Source organism: Epinephelus lanceolatus, chromosome 5 (genome assembly GCF_041903045.1).
Source record: "Epinephelus lanceolatus isolate andai-2023 chromosome 5, ASM4190304v1, whole genome shotgun sequence".
Lineage (NCBI taxonomy): Eukaryota > Metazoa > Chordata > Actinopteri > Perciformes > Serranidae > Epinephelus > Epinephelus lanceolatus.
Window position 1 is genome coordinate 32,425,009 of NC_135738.1, and position 21,394 is coordinate 32,446,402.

Genomic DNA, 21,394 nt, shown 5'->3' on the forward strand with positions numbered 1-21,394 from the left:
TTGTTACATCCTCCGCCCTCAATCTGTTTTTTCCATCCTGCCATCTTAATTGCCTCTGCATAATGAACATTTTCCTTTGTTGCACCTCCATCTCTCCTGTCAACACTTCACAGCCCCAATACGCAACACTGTGATAACCTACACAGGTACGACAGTTTGGCCTCACTCCCTCCCCACACTTACATTTGTGCAAAATTCATTATGATGGTTGATTTACATGCATACAGCGCATCCCTATTTAAAGAACTGGATTCTGCATATCACGCTGCATTAAGTTTTCTTACAAACGCAGGCTCTCACACTCACAATTGCATTTTATATGAATCTTTAGGACGGCCCTCTCTGTACCACAGGAGAAAAATGCACGTTACTTTTTATTGCGAAGGCATTATTAGGTAAACCACCTACTTACATATCCAGCCTTTTTTTATTTCATACCAGCAACCACTGCACTCAATCTATAAATCAGATATTTTTAAATGATCCCAAGGGTGCGCTTACAGCTTGGTAAAAATGCTTTCTCTTTTTATGCACCCTGGGCAGGGGATGAGCTCCTAAATGTGATTACCTTAGAAGTACGTCCTTCTTCGAATACTTTTGAAGGTCTTTTACGAACTGCCCTGAAGGAAACATGTTGCTGTTTTACATAATCTTTCACTTGGGTGGAATGTGTTATGGATGTCACTGGTTTGGTCTGCGTGACTCTCTTCTTTTACCATTTCCCTCGAGTTGCTTTTATGTATTGTATTTGTTCCATTATGTGATATTGTTTTTTTTATGTGGAACTGATTATGCTGCCGTCTTGACCAGGACTCCCTGGAAGAAGAGATACTGTGTCTCAATAGGACCTTCCTGGCAAAACAAAGGATACATTAAAAAGAATATAATAAAATATTCACACCCAGCACATATTTTCTTTTTTTTGGCATACCTTAGCCACATGCCTAAATTCCTGGCAATGAAAACACATAGGCTGTGGTATATACTCACTTTCACTGTATTTCACAAATCCAGTATAGCTCCTTTGGGAGAACCTTTGTCTCCATATCCATAAACAGTTTGTCTCCTTTTCCTCGCCTTCCCTTGTCGTCGCTCTTCTTACTAAACTATTACAAATCCTTTTCTTCATATTTCCGCTAAGCACCACTCTAAGAATAACCCTTTTGCAATCGCCGGACCTCCGCTCCCCAACTATTACTGCTTTGGCTACTTAGACTTTTCCCAGAATTAATCATTTGCTTTGCCTTCTCCATCTGCACTCCAGTATTACACACTATTAGCAAGTTTCCATCTCCCAGAACTTTCCCACAGTTCACCTCTTCAACTTGCCATCCAATGATTTTTGTTAGCTTTAGCGGATTGACTTTCTTTTTTACCCCCTCTTCCCTTGAAACTTACCACTACATTAAGCAATCCTGCCTCCAGGTCCCTCTCTGCCCTCAATCTCCATTTCACAGAATCAGCCGGACAACTTTGGCCTTTAAATGAGGAAAGGATTTTGTATTTATTCCATATTTCAAGGGGGTTTTGGTCAACAGGTAAACATTGTTTATTGACACATGAAAATCTCATTTCGAGTATACAGAATTTGTTTCGGTGGTGAAAGAAAGGTTATATGTTGCTGAAATGTCTTTTCATTTGCATGATATAGACCTTGGTTTGGGTTAATGAGCAACCTGAGTTACATGTAAACAAATTATAGAAGCCGGCATCCACACACCAGGGGGCATTACAAGAAAGGGTCTAATAACCTTCACCATCTCCCCACTGACAGCAGGCGTCAACATGCAGAGGACACAAACAGTATAAATATCTTTTCCTGTCATGGACATCTTGTCTGTGGGGGTATGAGCAGATGCAGAGAAATGCCAAGGTGTGACAATAGCCCTCCTTCCACAGCATGTTCAAGGTGAGAATGTTTCACAGTTATTCTGCCTCGCCGTTCCTCATAAAAGGTACGAGCACAGAATGGGGGGAGAGTTTCCCCGCCTTTAAGATAGGAGCAGATGCAGTAACGGAGCCAAATCGACATCTGTGAAAGATGTTTAAGCCGGCAGGGTGGGATGAATGTGACGTTCTGACGACGTTTTATGTGTGCAACCCACAACCGGGAGACTTAAAAAGCAGCTAAAAGCAGTTAGCAGCTAACTCAAAGAAGAACTGCAACATAAAATGTCTGCAAATTTGTTTACATAACTCCAGCATGCTATCTTAAATCACACACTGGAGCGGCATTAATCTGGTGTTTTTTGGTTCTGAATAAATAATCCAGGCCAGCATAATGAAGGGTCTTTGATGTGGCAGTGCTGTAGGATCTAATGTATGTATGATGTTGTCGACCCCCATGTTTGTGCATGTTTGTCTGTATGTTCACATCTTGGCAATGCTCTTGGCAAAGCCCCCTGGGGAGGGGCACGAGGTTCGCCCTCGCCCTCCCCTTTTCTTCTCCCCTTTCATTCCGCGGACCACACTAGGCAGGGAAGAAACCACTGCCAACCCCAGGTGTCAGGCATCCGCCCGGCACTATGTCAGCAGACATGGGAGAATGTGAGAGAAAAGATGGGGCGCATGCAGACAAGAGTGAAGGATTTAGGAGTGAGAGAAAAGTGTGAAAATAGAGGTAAAAACCGTACAAACCAGGAGGAAGGTGAGAAAGGGACTCAAAGAGAGAGATTTAAGGGAGAAAGGAAATTGAGGGCAAGTGGTGCTAAGGCAGAGGAAATAAAGAGAGGAGTGTATTAGCAGTCTACAAAGGAGAAAAGTATATATGACCTCTGACATGTAATGGGCTTGCACTATGCACTGAAGCCACCTTCAGAGGGTTTTAACAGGTCTGGTCAGACATCTTAAGTCTGCCCTCTCAAAAACAAACTCTGAACCCTCCACAGGGACCACAGGTCTGTATGTCCTCCCTTACAAATGGATAACTGGACTTCATCTAAATTCACAGAGCGCCAGCAGGGTACACAAAATAAGAGAATCTGGAGTCGGATTGCATTGGTTAGACACATGGGAACAACTCTTTCCGGCATTGTTATTTGTAGCTGTGTATTTGTGCGAATCAAAGGGACAAGTTCTGTGTGATAAATAGCAGATGCACATGAAACATCAGCTTTCAGCCATTTTTTTCGTCTCCCTCAAGACTCTCAAAGTATTCCGGCATTATTTAGGCTTGCAGTTGATAAGGGCTGAAATGAGATACAGCTTGAGGAAGTGCATCTTGGCAGGGACATTAATACAGGAGCTCACTGCTGGATGGATACAAGGGTGGTGTGATGGTACACTTCATAAAATTGGAAATTGGAAAAAAATATAGATATGTGCGGTGTGAGTCATCGAACAAGATGGAGGGGAAGGGGATACAAGAGGATAAGAGAGAAACTCACTGTAGTAAGCTCGGTAGATAACAGCAAATTGGAGATTCCTGCCTGTACAAGGTCAGGTGATTGAGTGCGACATCATTTGATGAGGAGTGTTGAGCAGGCAGCCAGAGAGTAGAGGCAGATCCATCCACCTCTGCAGCTGCCGTGTGACTGGGGGAAATCCAGTTCACAGGCACGTCTGCACATCATCACACAACCTGCCCCACGCTCACCCTCTCCCTCTCCCTCGCTCCTGCCCTCATCTTTTCACTATCCATTCGCAATGGGAATAACAGGATAAGACAATTGCACAGAGACGACACATTTCAAGCCCCCTTTCTTCACACCACCATCTCTGTGGTTCTTATTTATCAGCGCGCTGACAGACACGGTGAAGAACAGAGATGTCTGGATCCTCTCCTCTTATGGCTAAATCATGTTGCGCATGGGACAGGTCGTCTCCGGCGGCTTTGATCACCCCTCGAGGATTGACAGAGTGACTGATGGGCCCAAGTCAGTCCTGCTGCCTCTTCATCTCCCTGCAAGGGGAGAAAAACGGGAGACAGAGAAGAAGCAGGCCGAAAAACAGATAGGGGATTGCAGCGATGCAATGATAAATCCACAGCGGGACTGTAAGCAGTTTTAGTTTCCGCATGTGGGAGTCTGGAAAGATGGAGGTGGCTTGCAGCAGAGGATTTTTAATGATACGCTTCATGGCTGCAATTTTAATGCGCCCCGCTAATTATGATATTGCCATGTTGGCCTTTTCTGAGCTATTCCATGTAATGAGAGAGTGAGATGGAGAGACAGAGGAGGAGAGACATGGGTTTGGCACACTGTGTGTGAGTGTCATTCCAGTCTCTGGTTCAGCAAGGGGTAGTGATAAATTAGGCGCCTTGCCGTCTCCCTGGCACCTGGCCACTATTTGTCCTTTAGGTGTCCTGGTGACCAAAATGTCCCTCTGAGCTCATCAGGGGCTCTTCAGGGGGATCCAGACACTATGCTGCACAGTACTGTACCGTATTGGGGTAACTATTCTTTCACCAGATGTGCGTGTTTGTGTACATGTGTCAAGTCAATTTTATTTATATAGCCCAATATCATGAATTACAAATGTGCCTTGAGGGGCTTTACAATCTATACCACATACACACCCTCTATCTGTAGACCATCCCTATCCTTGGTCACCAGGTGTGTGTGTAGGACTGTTTTTCTCATTGTAAAAAGATTAATTCCTCAGCCAAGTATCACCTTCATCATTCTGTCTTGTATCGCAGTCTCTCTGGGGTGACAGTAAAAGAAAGCCTTGGGCAAAAATACCTGTTGGAGCTATTAAGAAGAAGAAATAAATTAATGCAAAGATGACTTATGGAGACAGGAAATCTTCTCGGAGGTTTAGAGTTTGGCCTGGAACAACCTATTAGAGGATCTCCTGAATGGCAATTCAGTACAGAACTCAGAGCATAAATCACAGTGTTATAAATATCCATTAAAACGCCACACAATAGTGGCCCCAGATGGTAGGCAATTGTATTGAAATGTACACACAGTACAGAACCTGTGCGTGCTTTTAAAAAGGACTGGTCTGAATTTGTTGTGGGTGTCACATACAGAGTTATGGCATCCCGTGCGTGACAGAGATGAAAGTAGTGGCAGGCGCATGATGACGGAAGGTGCACACTGAATAAAGGCTGACTCAAAGTGTCAGGACCGGCCCGATCCCTCATCACTCACGGCCCACTTTCTCAACGCTGCTCTCCGCTAAATGCCAGGTCTCTTCTTCCACACCTGAGTGCTTAGCTTTAATGCATATTAATTCACTGTCTGGCACTGACACCCAGGAAGAGATTGAGCACCAAACTGTTAAAAATAAGAGGGAGGTTTGCATGAAAAGCCTCATCCGCGTGTAAAACAGGCTTACACTTGCACGCTGATAAGAACATCAAATTTAAAACGCTGGCTGGGTTACTGTCAGGTACAGAATTTTTATGTTGCTGATCAATTGTCCTTATAATGGAACCAAGTGATTTGTCAAAAAAGCTAACAGAGGTTGCACCAAAATGTCTAAACTGTTTGCTTAATTTTGGGGCATCTTTTATCCTTCAGTCCTGTATTTTTTTATTTGTTCATTAACCTTAAAGGGAACCTACTGTGCTCATTTTCGGGTTCATACTTGTATTTGGGTTTCTACAAAAACATATGCTTATATGCTTTAATGGAAAAAAAACCCACTTTATTTACCCAATTGTATTTACCCTCGATCTGAAACTCAGGAGAAATTAACATCAGCAACCAAGATTAAAAACATCTGCAACCAAGAGGACTGGTTTTTGCTGAAGTTAGCAAGTTGCTACATGTAGCGGTGTACTTGCAGCTGGGGAATGACTTTAACAGTGTATGGCAGCACTTTCTACTGCAAAAAATCCCCAATAAAAGCTTATAACCCAAAATCTTCACAACCGGTCATGTTCCAGCAGGAATAAAACTGGGGAGTTAAATTAACATTAGCAACCAAGATTGTATGCTTGCCTTGATTTTAGCATGTAGCTCCGTGTAACACTATGCAGCCGGGAAATGACTGTAATGGAGTAAAGCAGCTTTTTACTGTGGAAAAATCACCAATAAATACTTCTAAAACAAAATTTTCCCAACTGGACATGTTCCAGCACAGATAAGTGATCTGAAAACAGAGAGCAATTAACAACATGTGCAGCCAAGAGTGCTGGTTTTAGCTGAAGTTAGCAAGTTGCTACAGTAGCGGTGTACTTGCAGCCAGGGAATGAATGTAACGGAGTACGGCGGTACTTTCTACCGCAAAAAATCACCAATAAAAGCATATAACCCGAAATCTTCACAACCGGACATGTTCCAGCAGGAATATGATCCAAAACTGGGGAGAAATTAACATCAGCAACCAAGATTGTATGCTTGCCTTGATGTTAGCATGTAGCTCCGTGTAACAGTGTGCAGCCGGGCAATGACTGTAATGGAGTAAAGCAGCTTTTTACTGTGGAAAAATCACCAATAAATACTTCTAAAACAAAATTTTCCCAACTTGACACGTGCCAGCAGGAATATGCTCCGAAATCTGAAAGAAATTACGATCAGCAACCAAGATTTTAAGTTTCTGTAGCAGTGCTGGGTACATAATGTGAACAGTAGTGTGCCTGCAGCAAATCACCATATAAAGAAATCTTTAGTAAGGTGAAATCAGCTTAAAAAACGTTGGGAACATAGTATTCAGAACAGTCTGAAGCCTAAGGTTTTAGCTCACAGTGGTTACTTTTACATACATTTACCTCATTGTTTGAAACTCTGGCCATGTCTAATATGAACATCAGACACTGTAACATTATATATTAAAGAAAATATGGTAGAGGAAAACAGGCCCCCTTTAGTATATTTCTAAGCTTGTAAACTAAGGAAGCTTGTTTTAATCTATTTTTGTTCATTTACTGAATTCACTGTTGGCCATCCACTGCTTTATACCTGAGGACAGTTCGCATGCTGGCTTTGTGTACTTAACTCAAAATTCAGATGCTGCACATTAAGTGCTGCAGTCTGACTGACCGCTGCTGACCACCCAGGCACTGAGCAGTAAGACAATAGAGAGGGCTGGAGACATCTAAAAAAGGAGCCTACAACACCTGTGGCTCAAAGTGCTGTACAGGGGCCTGAATCCACAGTCTGGATGAGTCAGTCTAGACAATGAGTTATTACAGGCGAGTCTTATGTCGTGACGGCAGGAACAAAAGCAGGAACATAGCAGCTGGTGATGAGCTCACAGCATCTTTAACTGGGTTTAAGACTGCCCCCCCACAAGTTTGTGGGATCACTCAGAGTGCTACAAGTTATATGCTTCAATATAAAATTCAAGTTTTAGATTCTCACTGACATGATACAAAAATCAAGTGAAAAATTACAGTGTTACTTTCAATTAGATGCTTCATCGCACTTGAAAAGTATGAGTTCTAAGTGTCACGATGATGTTCTTGTATTGTTGTCTGAACACAAACAATCTAATAGGACTAATCAGCTCTCGGTACATAATTTGTACCGAGAGCTGATTAGTCCTAATAGACCTGGCAGACATCCGCCAGTATGTTGAAAAAACACATTAAGGTTTGGAACTGCCGTTACCAAAAGGCAATTCAGGTCCCTGATGCAAAGAGATGGATAAAAGATTCAGTGTTGAATAGTACGGAGCAATGTTGATGAGCATTAGGAAAAAGACTAAAAGCCCAGATTCAATGAATACAATAAAAACTACCTTTAGCACTCTGGGCTGCCAAGGCTAGCAGAAAATTAATGACATGGAGACTTAATGTGTTGCCAGTAATAACAGTATATTTGCTCTGTACAGGTATCCGTGTAATTGTGCATAAACGTGAAAACATTCATTTTAAAGTTGCTGTTTGATGCTCCACGTCAGTATAACCTAAAATGACTTTGGCCACGTCAAAAAGACCCCATATTTGCTCTGAAGACTATGCAACAATCACTTATTTATTTCATATGTAATGCATTATTTTCGCTCAATTTACGTTTACTCTTGTCAGGGTAAGGCAGGATTAGATTTATTACTGACGTGAAATTTATTTCCAGAGGGGGAAAAAGTTTTTTTTGTTGTGGATTATTACAAAACACAAAATAATTAAAAAAAAATGAAAGATTTTCAGCATTACTTTGATCATCCCCTCTAAAGGCAAATATAACAAAGAAAATTACAGCAGACAACTGGTGAGTGAACATATTGTAGATTAGCAGTAATACAACCCATCAATTTGTTTTCCTACTGCCAAAAACGTGTTCTTTGTGAATTTGGGGCTTAGTTTAGCCCACCCAGATACTTAAATCCACTTACAATGAAGGGAAAAAAAGCCAAGTGTTAGCATCATCTGTTCGTCATAAAACAGGATTACTGGACAGCACACAAACAAAATATTCAGGGCCCTTCATTACTACAAAATGCAGATGGAAGCCGGGTTTACTTTCTACTTTTTAGCTCAACCATTATTTCTTAAAAACAAAAATCATGATCACTTAATTCCGGCAAGAATTTGCCATTATTCCAAGGAAATGAGATTGCCAACAGCCACGCTCAACTATTGTTCAGGGCTGTCACAAAGATTTGAGATGAAGACTCAGGCCAAGTAGGCAAATACCCGCCCCTGCCAAAGACAAATAAGAACCAAGGAAAAAGAAATAAAGCATGCTGTTGACACTGCATTCACTCACACAACACGCACACAGTGTTTCATCTAAACCTCCAGTCATTTCCTCGGCTCTTTCAACAACACAAGAGTGAGGAACATTTGGTTAACACTGAATTATTTTTTATGGCCCGAGTACTATGCGCGGCGAATGGCTAAATCATTTGTGCCGTAGTTTGACAATCTGCACAGATGGGACAGTCTTTGTTATTCAGGACGGCGGCCCTCATCTGAGATAATACAGCTATACCATAAACCCACAATTATCAACAACAGGCATTACAGTCTGCCAATGGTTAGTGAAAAAGATTGCCATGTGGATGATTGACCACAAATGGAAACAGTTTCGAATTATTCAAGTATGAACACAAAGGTAATTGGCTTATAGGGCTTGATGATACTATGGTCAGATGTTCTATAGATCCGAGTGATCCTTTTTTTCTGGAGTAAATGGCAAGACATGATAAATGTTTGGGGGTTTAAATGCCAGCTTTATGTGATAAGAACTATCACGGAGGGAAATGTTACTGTCTCCCATGCTATTTGATCTTCAGCAAAGTAATTAAAGCTAAATCGCGAAGATAAATGATCATAAAAAAAAAAAAATACAAACCAGTGAGGAGCAAACCTCTCCAAGCTAATTATGAGTCCTTTTGTTTTTTAGTTTACTGCATCAGCAAGGTAGGTACACGCTTTGACTCCCTTAAAGAGTTGCACAAAAGATGTTTTTCACTTCCCTAGTGTTTGAATGGATTAAAAAAACAAGACTTCTTCTATAACCTGACGTGATGTTTACAAGCGCACCTTAATCTGGTCTAGCACTTCTATAAAGAAAGAAACAATATGACAACGGGCTTTTATTTTGGCATGTCACGCCTGAACAAGCGAACTAAACAGTCATCCTAAAAATAAAAACAATAGCTTCATATTTGTTTCCTCTTCACACTTAGTATCAAACCTATCAAAACAGCTTCCTTTATCAATAACAACTTTAGAGAGGCTGTCAACCCACTGGATTCTTCTGTAGAGAGGAGGTGATGCTTAAAAGAGCAGAACAAAAGATTTGCATGGACCTGGATACAAACACCCCAAAGTCATGACGCCTTCTTTTGATCTGCACCTGATATTGCTTAAGGAGGTATAACTACAGAGACTGGATGGGGGGAGGGAGCAGGGCTCAGATAGGGCTCACAGAGACGTAAGGACAAAACCACTGACATTGAGAGGCGTCGTATCCTGCTGCATGTTTGCCAGCAAAACACGGCTCTATCGCAGCCTAACTGGCTGAATCACGAACATCACAGTAACATCTGTGTATCAATCATGAGGAATCTATTATATCATAGAACATCAGTTTATGACATGCGCTATTGCTTTTGAAATCCAATAGCTGCACAAGCCAACAGATGCTCCCTTAACAGAGCCTGGAAATAAAGTGTTGCTGACTTATCTCCCCCCCTCCTACATCCCCCTAGTACTGCCATCACATTGCAATGCGATACATCTCACCATTTGCCATTAAGCCTGCTAAGGTATGGAAAGGAGGTGATTCATATTGTGATTGCAGAACTGCCCTCCGTGACTCTTCTAGAAGGGTGAGAGGACCAGAGAGGGGTAGGCAGAGAAGGCCCCAGAGCTGCGAACATCCCCCCCTCAAGCTTGCGGAGCTGCCTGCCTGACTGCCTGCGGCTGTGGCTAAATTTACTCCCCCCCTCCTCCCCAAGCATCCCAGCACATCACGTTGGGATTCTATTACTCTCTCGCGTCCCATCATACAGATAGTCATGTGAAAGGCGGCCACAGGCCTCCGAGGCTGGCAGTGCCCTTCCTGCCCCTGCATTCAGCACTCAGTCCAGTTAATGCTATTTGTCTCTACCCAGCTGCCCAATCGCTCTCTCTGTCTCGTTATCTCCGCTCTTCCTCTCTCGTTCTCGCCCCTTCTATGGCTCGACTCTCAAACCCCTCCCCCCCTCCTCAACCTTGCTCCCCTCCAATTACAGCTCGTCTCATCGTGAGAGCAGGGGTCAGCGGTGGACGAGCTTTAGGGCTGAGACTGATGACTGGTAACGGACAGGGGAGAATGAACCCCAGCCAAATGGGGATCAATAAGGAGACGGGGCTGAAGGATGGCTCCTCTTATGGGCAGAGAGGTGCTGGAGGCTGGGCGTGAAGAAAAGCCACTGCTGCCACATCAGGTCAGATCACACGTTTGATATCCCAGTATGTCTCCTCCATCAGCGGAGAGCTGTCAGCAGAGTGACATGAGGCTAGACACTTCGGTGATGGTTCATAGGCATGAGGATAAAGTGCCCTGCCCCGCTGAAAGCCACTCTCCTGACTAACCAAGTGGTAGACTGACATCGCAGCGTCGATCCAGCACGCAGATCATCAGTTCTTACTTGGCCATGTATGAGAGTGTTAGTCGTTGAGCCTGAAATAGACTGACATGCGTCAATGAGGGCAATGGAGTCATTAGCTATTCCTTTTGAACAGCTTGCTCACTCTGACTGAGCAATACACAGGGGTAAGCACAGATTTCTGAAGCCAGCTTATGCAAATTCCACGAACAGGTTGAACCTATCCCAGGTTGAAATTTGCAAGGGAAGGAACAGATAAAGAAACAGAGCAAGGGGGGAGACAAAATAGAGAGATTTTGTTTGAAGGAGGAAACAGCCAAAGCTTTGCACCATGCAGTCATTCTGCAGACATGACCAGAAAGCATGCTCCCCTCCTACCCATCCAAGCAGTGCATGACATCTTCACTCCCTTCATGCGCACACGTCAGGGTCACACTGACCTCTAGTGGTGTCAGAAAGAACATATGGCTCATGACAGCAGGCCATGACTGAGAGATAATTTGTTCTTGAGGTAATTTTATCAGAAAATTGATTTCAAGTCAGTAACACTGCTCTAATACCTCTCAAGTGATACAGATAAATGGCCACCGGGAACAACATGTTCCAACACCGTGTGAACCGGAGTCTCAACCTCCCCGCTTTCCAATTATCCACTGGTGAACTATCCCTGCCTCCTCTCTCTCTAACTCTTTCACTCTCACCATCCCTCTCTTTATTTCTCTCCCTCCCCCTTTCCTTCTCTCTTCTAAGACACTTTTGGAAAATTTCGATTTGAACACTATTGATTTTGTGGGTTACACCTACCGCAAAACCCTGACAGAACTTAAAACCGCTCTATTCAGTTGGAGAGGGATCAAAGTGCGACCTTTCCTTGGAGCAGTTTAATGAAGTTAGAGGTGCGATGCCGAGTGAGTTACTAGATATTTTTAAACAACAACTTAAGAGCTTTGAGGGTTGGATAACATCTTAAATCGACTTTCTTCAGGGACACTGCTTGTGAGTTAAGAGTTTTGTTATTTAACTTCACAATTATGCCTTCATCCTGGTACAGTGCTGCTCCTTGTTTAATCACAAGTAAAGCATGATGTTTTAAAAGCTGCAAGCACACATTAATCATGCAAAAGATGCACACTGTAAAGCAGCACTATAGGCTGATATTAAGGCTAGAAAAAACATGTTGTATTGCTTACAATTCACTAGATGGCGCTCACTGCAAGGAAACATGTTCATCAGCACTGTTGCTCCTTTAACATACTATACTAATATGCAATATTAAAGTAATCAGTTCATATAGACTTGAACAGCACAATACCTAAAATACAGAGTATGCAGTACCCAGAATTTCTATGACATACATGATTATTAGCAGGGTTGGTCTACTTCATTTAGATTGGCCCTTTTATAAAGGTCTTCTGACTGGTACACGTCAACATGGATGCCACAGAATATGTGATAGGGTTGTCATGGTACTCTGGCTGAAGGGCTGTCTCCCCGACTCAGCTTGCAGCCCTATTACTATCAAAGCTGCCAGAAAATGAGGGCATAATTATGTTCGAATGGGAGAGCTGATCTGAGGGCAAAGTTATAGTGATTTGTCGGATGATTTGGAGCACTAACTTTGTGCATGACAGGCTGCATGACTATGCTTGCCCCTGCTTAAAGAGAGTTGCTTCTTCAGCATCCATATGTAATTTAAGCTGGACTGTTATTTATTTAGTTTGGCAGTTTCTCTATACATCTGGGAGGAGCAGCATGTGACATAGGACTTATGAGGTTTTTGTTCCACACATGCTTTCCAATGTTAGCTTTAGCCTTTCAAAAGTTTGTCAACGAGCTATGCGTCTCCTGCTGTTACACCATGTTGTGTTAAGCATTTGACAGGTATGTAGTGGCTTTAACGTGTGTGGGTTTAAGGGTACTATGCAGGATTATCAAGTAATGTCTGTAAATGCGCTCGCCAGCAAAGGTGAAAGTAAAAGCCAATCCCAGATTCACTCTCATTTGGCATTTTGCCTCGCTATGTTTGCATTGTTTCAGTCGTGTATCTCTTGGATGCCTGCTGCTTATGGTCTGGCACCTACCTTTTTATAAAGCCCTGACCTCACCCGAGCTCTGTGGGAGTTCATGGCTATCAACATTAAGAGCGCACAAAATAAGAAGGTAAGAAAATACAAGCAGAGGGCAGAGCCTCAGCAGAAAAAATACACCGTCACACACTTCTAGTCTACACATTGCTTTTTGTTTTTTAAGGAAAATCCAGCGTAGTATATCTTTAATCACAAGACATCACAGACAATCACGAGACACCACACAGTGCAAGACAGTAGAGCCATTAGGTCATGGTTAAAACTCACAGTAGTAACAATGACAGGCAGTGCACAGGAGGCTCTGTGACACAGTCAGCATGAATATTAATCCTCCTCCACGGTGAGACACAGAGAGAGAGAGCGGGAGAGAAACGCTCAGGCATTGTTAAGAGCTCTCCACTAGCCACTAAAACGTCACTCATCAGTGACTCTGGGCTTTTGTATGCTATACAGGTCCTCCCAGGAGACCGAGCCTAAATGTTGAACAACCACAACTGGCACTCAAGCGGTGAGAGAAAGTATGGATGAGGTACCACTTTTAGCTCAACAGAGAATGACTGAAGCCGAGTCATTACAATGTGGGCCAGCTGGTGCTGCAGAGAGTTCATGCAAGCAATAACAAATTAAAAAAAAAAAAGTTTTGGAGAAGTTTTAGAGAACGGAAGGTATAGTGTAGCACTCATTTACAAGCAGGGACGTCATTGACTGTAATAAACTTAGCAAGTTTATTCAATTTTAATGCATCCCATTTATCGTTCTTATATATCTTTTTATTTCATTTCTCTGGCTTGTCCCCTACATTTTGTTTTCTGAAACACATGACCACAAAAAGTCTTTCCAAATGGAGTCAAAGCAGCAGAGGGCACATCAAGGGCAATGCATTTCTGCTGCAGAGGCAGAGAAACATAATCAGTCATTTGATGAGACCAAAATTAGCCAGAGCAGTTGCGCGAGATTAATACCTGCTCATCTGTGTCCATTCTGAGAGCTCATTAGACACGCTTCAAGATATGGAAATATAACATACATATATTATATCGTCATCTAGAGTTGCTGGTAGACAGCCACTGTAAATATCTCAAAGGAAAGAAAGGAAGGTGTTGAGATGGGACACTGAGAAGTTGTAAAATTAGGAAACGCTAATAGTGCAAAGAAATCTTGCTTGTTCCCAGTTAGACGCTCAGGATGTCCTAAAACCAACATCAGTTTCGTAAAAGGAGTGGGGTGGCTTGTTTTTCTTCATAACATCAACACAATTTGATATGTACACATAAACTTTAACTGTATGGGAAAGTGAGCTTTATAAAGAGGAAAAGGACAACTTTTCAACTTTCCCACCTTGTGTTTCCAAGTGCTATTATTGCTGGCACCACTGCTGCAAAGACAACCAGATCAGTTTCCGTTTTGCTCAGAGCTTAGCGACCAGCATTTTGTTTTCCAGAGTTACTTCGGTTGTTCCACTGTCCACCATTCCAGTTACTGGGGAAAGTAACGGCTGGGGAAAACAAAGTGCTCTCCTCTTCCTATTTGGTTGCGCAGTGGTTGACGCACTTCCTTTGGGTTGCAACTCAAGCCTTTATTTTACTGGGAGATCGACCCATTGGCAGATATAGACCCGGCATCTGCATTGTGAAAGTGAGGCTTACACTGTAAGTAAGCAATCTAAAAACTATGGTGTCATTATTCTACAGCCAGTTTGGAGTTTGCATGTTGTCCCCGTGTCAGCATGGGTTTTCTACAGGTACTCCAGCTTCCTCCCACAGTCCAAAGACATGCAGGTTAGGTTAACTGGCGGCTCTAAATTGGCCATAGGTGTGAATGTGAGTGTGAATGGTTGTCTGTCTCTATGTGTCAGCCCTGTGATAGTCTGGCGGCCTGTCCAGAGTGTACCCACCTCTTGCCCAGTGTCAGCTGGGATAGGCAACAGCCCCCACACAACCCCCAACAGGATAAGCGGTTATAGAAAATGAATGAATGGTAAGTTAATGCAAAAGACGTGTCTATTTCTACGTTAAAGGTATAGTGTGCAGGATTTAGTGACATCTAGCGGTGAGTTTGCAGACTGCAACCAACTGAAACTTTCCCTGTGTGCCAAGCATGTAGGAGAACCATGGTAAAAACATGAAAACGTGACAATTCAAATGTCCCTGTCTAGAGCTGGTGTTTGGTTTGTCCTTTCTAGGCTACAGTAGAGCAACATGGCAGACTCTGTGGAAGCGGACCCACTCTGTATGTAGATATAAGCAGCCACATCTAAGCTGACGAAAACACAACAATTCTTAGTTTCAGGTGAATATAAACTAATAAAAACATAATTATGTTTATAACATACCATTTCTGCAAATATATCCTTCCAAATCCAACACGCTAGACCATTTAAGCAGGCCACAAATTCAATTTTACTTCTCCATTTAAGTAAAGAAATCCTTATTTTGCTAGAGAGACATTTAAATATGCAGAATTTCTCACAACTAAGAACCAAAACAAAAATACAGAGACACCCTTTAATTCAAGGTCGACACACTCAAAGAGCTTCTACAGGTCAAAAATATTCCTCTTGGTAGTTCAATAGACAAACAATTACTTCTGATGGCCAATCTAAAAATCATAGTAACAGCTATGACATTGAACCATTATAGATTCCAAGAGCTGTCAAAGATCAAACTCAGATATCACAAACAGACTGATTTTTTTTTTTTTTTTGTACAACAAAACAAACCAAAACAACACCTTTTTATTAAGACAAGTCAACAGTGAGCCGCACGCCTTATATTTTGATTAAAAGCCAGGATCCTGTTTGAACCCATCTGACCCTGCCAAAGTGAGGGTGTTGTGTTGTGGTCTGCTAACACAGCCATCAAACACAAAGGCTGGGGGAGCCGTGCTGTGAAGCGCAGTGAAGCAAAGCCTTGATGTTTTTACAGAAAGAACATAACTGGGGCTGTGAAATACAGTGCCCTTTTCCCTCTCCTTCAACCTCCGCTTCCTTCATCCGCCCCTTACCCCATCCCACCGTTCCTCTCTCTGGGTTTACTGTGTACTAAGCAGTGTTGCCTGAAACCCCTCAACACTTTTCATTTCAGCCGAACCTAGCTGTTACTCCTCAAGCTGAAAGCCAGAAAACATCCTTGCCAAGGTCACAGACTGAGAAGACTACAGTCAGCTCATGTTAGAATAAAAGCAGGGAAAACGATAGAAGCCAGTCGTTATGAACTTTCACACCGCTGAGCAACTCGGGCCAGCTGCCTTCAGCTCTGTGATAATCACTGTTAGCTGTTCTTCATTAAGTTCAGCTGCACTTTCTTACATTTTTGGCTGTTTAGCTGTGATTGGTCCTTTTAAGTGCTCATTTCTCAACTTTATTAACAATGTTATGACAAAGAACTGAACAACTGAAGCTGACAAAGTACAGCTGAACCAGATGGAATACAGGCAAAAACTGATGTTGAATCAGAGCGATGAGAGTACAGCAGAATGTGAAGACGTGCAGCTGACCATAACCAGCTGTGCGCTCGGCCCAGTCTCCAGAAGAAAATGATGGCATAGTGCATTTCTGCAAACCATGAAATCATTACATTTGCACGTTTCATATGAGTCATGTCAACATTTCTAAAGTGACGTAATATCTTTGTCATTGGGAGGTGGATGGGATGATTGATGGTTGTCATCTAGACTGCCAAACTACAGACCAAGTCATTGCTATGTTCCCAGCGGCTTTTGAGCAAATGTGGATGTTGTGTAAGAGTATTTTTTTTTTTTTTTTTTTTTAAAGAGACATCTGCTGTTCCAACCAGGATTGTGGCCCTTAAATGGGTTATTTTAAGCCAAAACACGATCTTTTCCTAACCATAACCAAATGGTTTTTGTGCCCAAGCCTAACCACACGTTAAGCACAGTGTTGTTGAAAAGTAAAGTTTCAGTGTATCTGCTACACAATAATGTGCAAAGTAGCATATCCATGGTTTACACAAACACTGAATGCCAACATTTTCCTAGCAACTGTGTTGATGCACCACAGAGATGCTCCAATCAGTGTGGTTCCGATCTGTATCATCATGTTCTTCACAAATGATTTAATCAGTCATTGCCAGAAAAAAAAAAACAAGCATAAAATAGGTGAAGCAACCACCTGTCACTAATACAAGAAAAGCCACAAGCCACACTACAAAATTCATCCCATTTTTTTGACCCTCAGTCAATCAATATTGCAGTTCCCAGCTCTGAAATAACACATGCTCAAATTGAAACCTGCTGCAATCACAAGGACACTTTCACATAAAGGGACACACTTTAACACCAGCTGGCAGTATAAACACACACATTCACCACTGAACACTTCAGATTCCAGCTAAAGTATCAGACATAGTTTCAGTAAAGCATTTCATTGACATAATAAGTTAAGAAATGAATTCCCTTATTAGACAAATTGAGAATGTGAGCCAATTTAAACAGCAGAGTGAAGAATTCAGCCTGAATGTAAAGGACTATTAACTCTTATCCTTGTTGAACCTCTCTACAGGAGGAAATGGTGAGCAGAATTTAAAAAGCAAGTGAAAAGTGAATAAGCGTGACAAAAAAAAAAAAGCTTCTCCCAAAGCGGAGCATCGACCCTGCCGCACAGGGATTTATAGAGACAACGGGGGCTATTAATTTCCCTCTTTTCCCTCCAGAGAAAGCCTGTCCAGACCAGCTTGTCTCCATGGACAACCTCCTTTATTACTCAGAGCTAACTGAGGGCCCAGATGTTACTGCCATTGAACTGAAATAGAAAGGACCAACATTCTACAGTTGCAGCTGTCTATGAAGCTTTTCTCTGCATTGTGGATGGTCAATGTGAGCTGTCTTTATGCCTCCCTTAGAAACAGATAAAACTGTTGACACTTCTGCAACTATACCACCGTTGTTTTTCGATGCATCTGGACCTTGGCAGATGTCATGCTTCTGCCTGCAGAACCCGCAGTGCCTGCTAGAGGTCGCTGCCACACTGCACACTCCAGTAACATCACCGGCCAAGTGAAGCCGAAGCTGCTGAACCTGCTTATAATCAAAGTGTTTGACCTGAGCTCGGTGCATTTAAGGAACACAGAGTTTTTGGAGCAAGGGACCCTTAGAGGCTTCAGCGCTGCTTACTGCTGACGGGTTACTTCGTCCCGAACAGCGTGACCCAGAATGAAAAGCAGCAGCCAGCTTTCACACTTGCTGCTGTGCTCGCTGTTTTACATGGAGAGTCATGATCCAGAGTGCTGCCTTATTCATGTGTGCACACCTCATTCAGCCTCAAGATTGCAGAGGTTAGCAACTTATGTCATTTACCCCTCTTTAGCATTCATATGTGAAGTGTGAATCTGCTCTGAGTTACCAGAAAAATGGAGGCACCTGTACAATGTCACGCAATGCAGTGACTGCTCCAGCTGTTTTTATGTCAACTCAGGTCTGTGATGTATTTTGTGGATTTGTTATATTGGAATGTATCAAATTTATCTATCTCTAATTTTAGTTGTAGCCTGACTGATGTTTACTATATTCAATGTGTTCCCTTAGTACCACCCTTTATTAATGAGCTCTTTGTTACTTGCCATGGAATCAAATAAATGTAAGTTCAAGGCCAAATCAATGTGAAGATAACACACAAAATGGCTGCTGCTGGTCTGCATCAAAACACTGACGCTACTGTTGTTTTATTTTTGTATCGATGATCTGTGCTTCCAATCAAACTCAAGTATGTGTCCCTGCAGGCACGACATAGCTTGGGGCTGAACTGGACTGACAAGACTGCATTGTATATAAAAACATTTATTTCAATAAAAAAACAGTCTAACAATGGTCTGTTGTTCAAACACTTGTGTCAGTCAGAAATAACAGACAGTGGGCTCCACGCAATGTTATCCTCATTTCACAACACTAACTCCACAAACTTTGAAACACACATTAGCATTTTGAGATGCAGTGCAGAGTTACTGTAAAAATACACTGTCATGACCAATAAGAGGCATGTTTGAAAGTCTTTTTTTAACATAACTTCTACAGATATAACAGCAAAATGGGTCTTTAAGATGCATAGTTAAAGGGACAGCTCACTCCGAAATAAAAATATATATTTTTTCTCTCACCTGTAGAGCTGTTTATTAGTCTAGATTGTTTTGGTGTGAGTTGCTGAGTGTTGGAGATATTGGCTGTAGAGGTGTCTGCCTTCTCTTCAAAGTAATGGAACAAGTTGGCACTCGGTTTGTGGTGCTTAAATTGCCAAAGCAATACATTTGAGAAACTCAGTAGCAGTGTCTCTTTCCAGAAATATTGACCTGGTTCCTCAAGATGATCCACAGACCTTTTTGTGAGCAGTTTCATGTAGGAACTATTTTCTCTCTGCCGAACTACGCCTGCACAACTATACTGCATTGCATACGTGTTTGTGAAAGCAGGAGATGTCAACATTAATGGCGTCCTCTTCAGCTGGGCCGTAACATTTGCTAGCTCTGTGGTGCTAAGTGAGCTAGCAGTAGATGCATGCTTCCTTCTGTGGGGTGACATGGTTGGCGGGTGTAGTTCGGTAAAACGAAAACAGTTCCTACATGAAACTGCTCACCACAAGGTCTGTGGATTATCTTGAGAAACTGGGTCATTATTTCTGGAAAGAGACAATGCTGTTGAGTTTTTCAAATGTATTGCTTTGGCAATTTAAGTATCACAAGCTGAGTGGCATCTTATAGTTGTTATCAACTTATGGTTGATATCTCCAACTCACACCAAAACAATCTAGATTGATAAAAAACACTACAGGTAAAAGAGAAAATATGGATATTTGATTTGGGGGTGAACAATCCCTTTAAAAAGAAGGTAAATGATTGCTGGCGATCCCTATTCTTGCTGATACTTTGTGACCTTAGTGACCATATATTGTAAGAAAATTCTGGCTGCTTTTCCATGTGTGCCCGCCCTTATGGTCCAAAATAATTTATGCCTAGAGCCAATTACTGCTACAGGCTATACTGGAGGTCATGCAGGTTATGTACCTGAAATTTAAAGCGTAGGGCTTGTGTGTGTGTGAGTGTATGTGTGTGTGCTTAAGGGGCTATTTCCTGCAGTCACCCGCCCTGACGTTTGGAGGTAGTTGGACAGGAAGCACACCCATACCAGAGCAGCAAGTCAGCCCTGAACAATCCGGAATTAAGTCCCACGAGCCTGTTTCCTGGAGGGTCTATTGTCCTTTCTGTTACAACACCCTCAAGCAAACTGGGAATTACCCATAACTACCCACTCTAAGTAACCATGACTGTGTGACTTGGCCCATTCTATCTCATTCTTTAATACATCTTCATTTCCTGAGTTTCCTGACTTCAATCATGAGCACATCCTCTCTTCATTCTCAAAAATTTGTTTTAAACGAAGCGACCCAAGGGGGGGAAGGTTCATCAGCATCACTTGAGAGAAATCTTTTGCAAACAAACAATCACTTGTACAGCGATTGCAATGTAAGAGGGTAAAGACAGAATTAGGCCATCCCGAGGCTGGAACTACGAACCAAGCGGGGTGGAACATGGCGTAATTTCTCACCAGCTCAGATGTGGTCGGAAACAGAGGCAGTGGGCTCTCCGGCTCGCCTGTGACAGCCTGTCAAACAGAGGAAGAAAAACAGGGACTGAAAACGACTCCTCAGATTAAATCAACCGCTAATTGTAAAAAATTCACATGATGGCACGTACAGTTAAAAAGAGGGCTGTTAAAAAGGTGGATGTTTGGAGGAATGACAGAGCCACGCGACAGTTATATACAGCTATGTGAGCTTGTGAAGGACGGCGTGCCAGAGTCCCCCAAACAACTGTCAGCGGTTGACATGGATATTAAAAATATTTCTATTAAACACTACAATAACACATAGAAATAACACACAAATCCAGATGACATATGCAGCCTTCTTCCTCATGAGGTAGGGTCATTACTGCTGACCACAAATGCAGCATCTGGACAAATCTTTGCCATTGGAGATGACAGTATACACCGAACTGTCAGGAAAATTATAGACCATGCCAAAGCACTCGCCAAGCATGCCACTGATTCTATTTCTGACCACTATACATATAACTAACTGTCACAACATTAAATAGTCCAACTGTCTGATAATCATAGTCACAGACAACTATTTTAAACATGCTGAGATGAGTAAATCAATGTGTTTCATACATTAGGTGACCTATAATGAGCATAGCAGAATGCTGTCTTCATGAATCACTGTCTATCTTGGAACTGCAGGTTGACAGTGCAGACAAGACCAGAGACTGCCCTATGAGCTCACATCAAACCACAGACCACGGGGGCCACTGTGTGCTGTGACAGGAATCTGCACCAGACAGCCACTCAGTCTGCTTTCTTGTGGAACT

General features: G+C 42.5%; 1 protein-coding gene across 2 annotated transcripts in view; it reads right to left on the bottom strand.

Moving 5' to 3' along the window:
• tspan9a (tetraspanin 9a) overlaps nt 1–21,394 on the bottom strand; it is a 218,806-nt gene that overhangs the window by 173,286 nt on the left and 24,126 nt on the right. The window contains exon 2 of one of the 2 annotated variants that reach the window (XM_033621405.2): nt 20,571–20,627. The exons of the other annotated variant lie outside the window; for it this stretch is intronic. The gene's annotated coding sequence lies outside the window, so the exon portion shown is untranslated. The remainder of the gene's footprint in view (nt 1–20,570; nt 20,628–21,394) is intronic. 2 annotated transcript variants of the gene reach the window in all.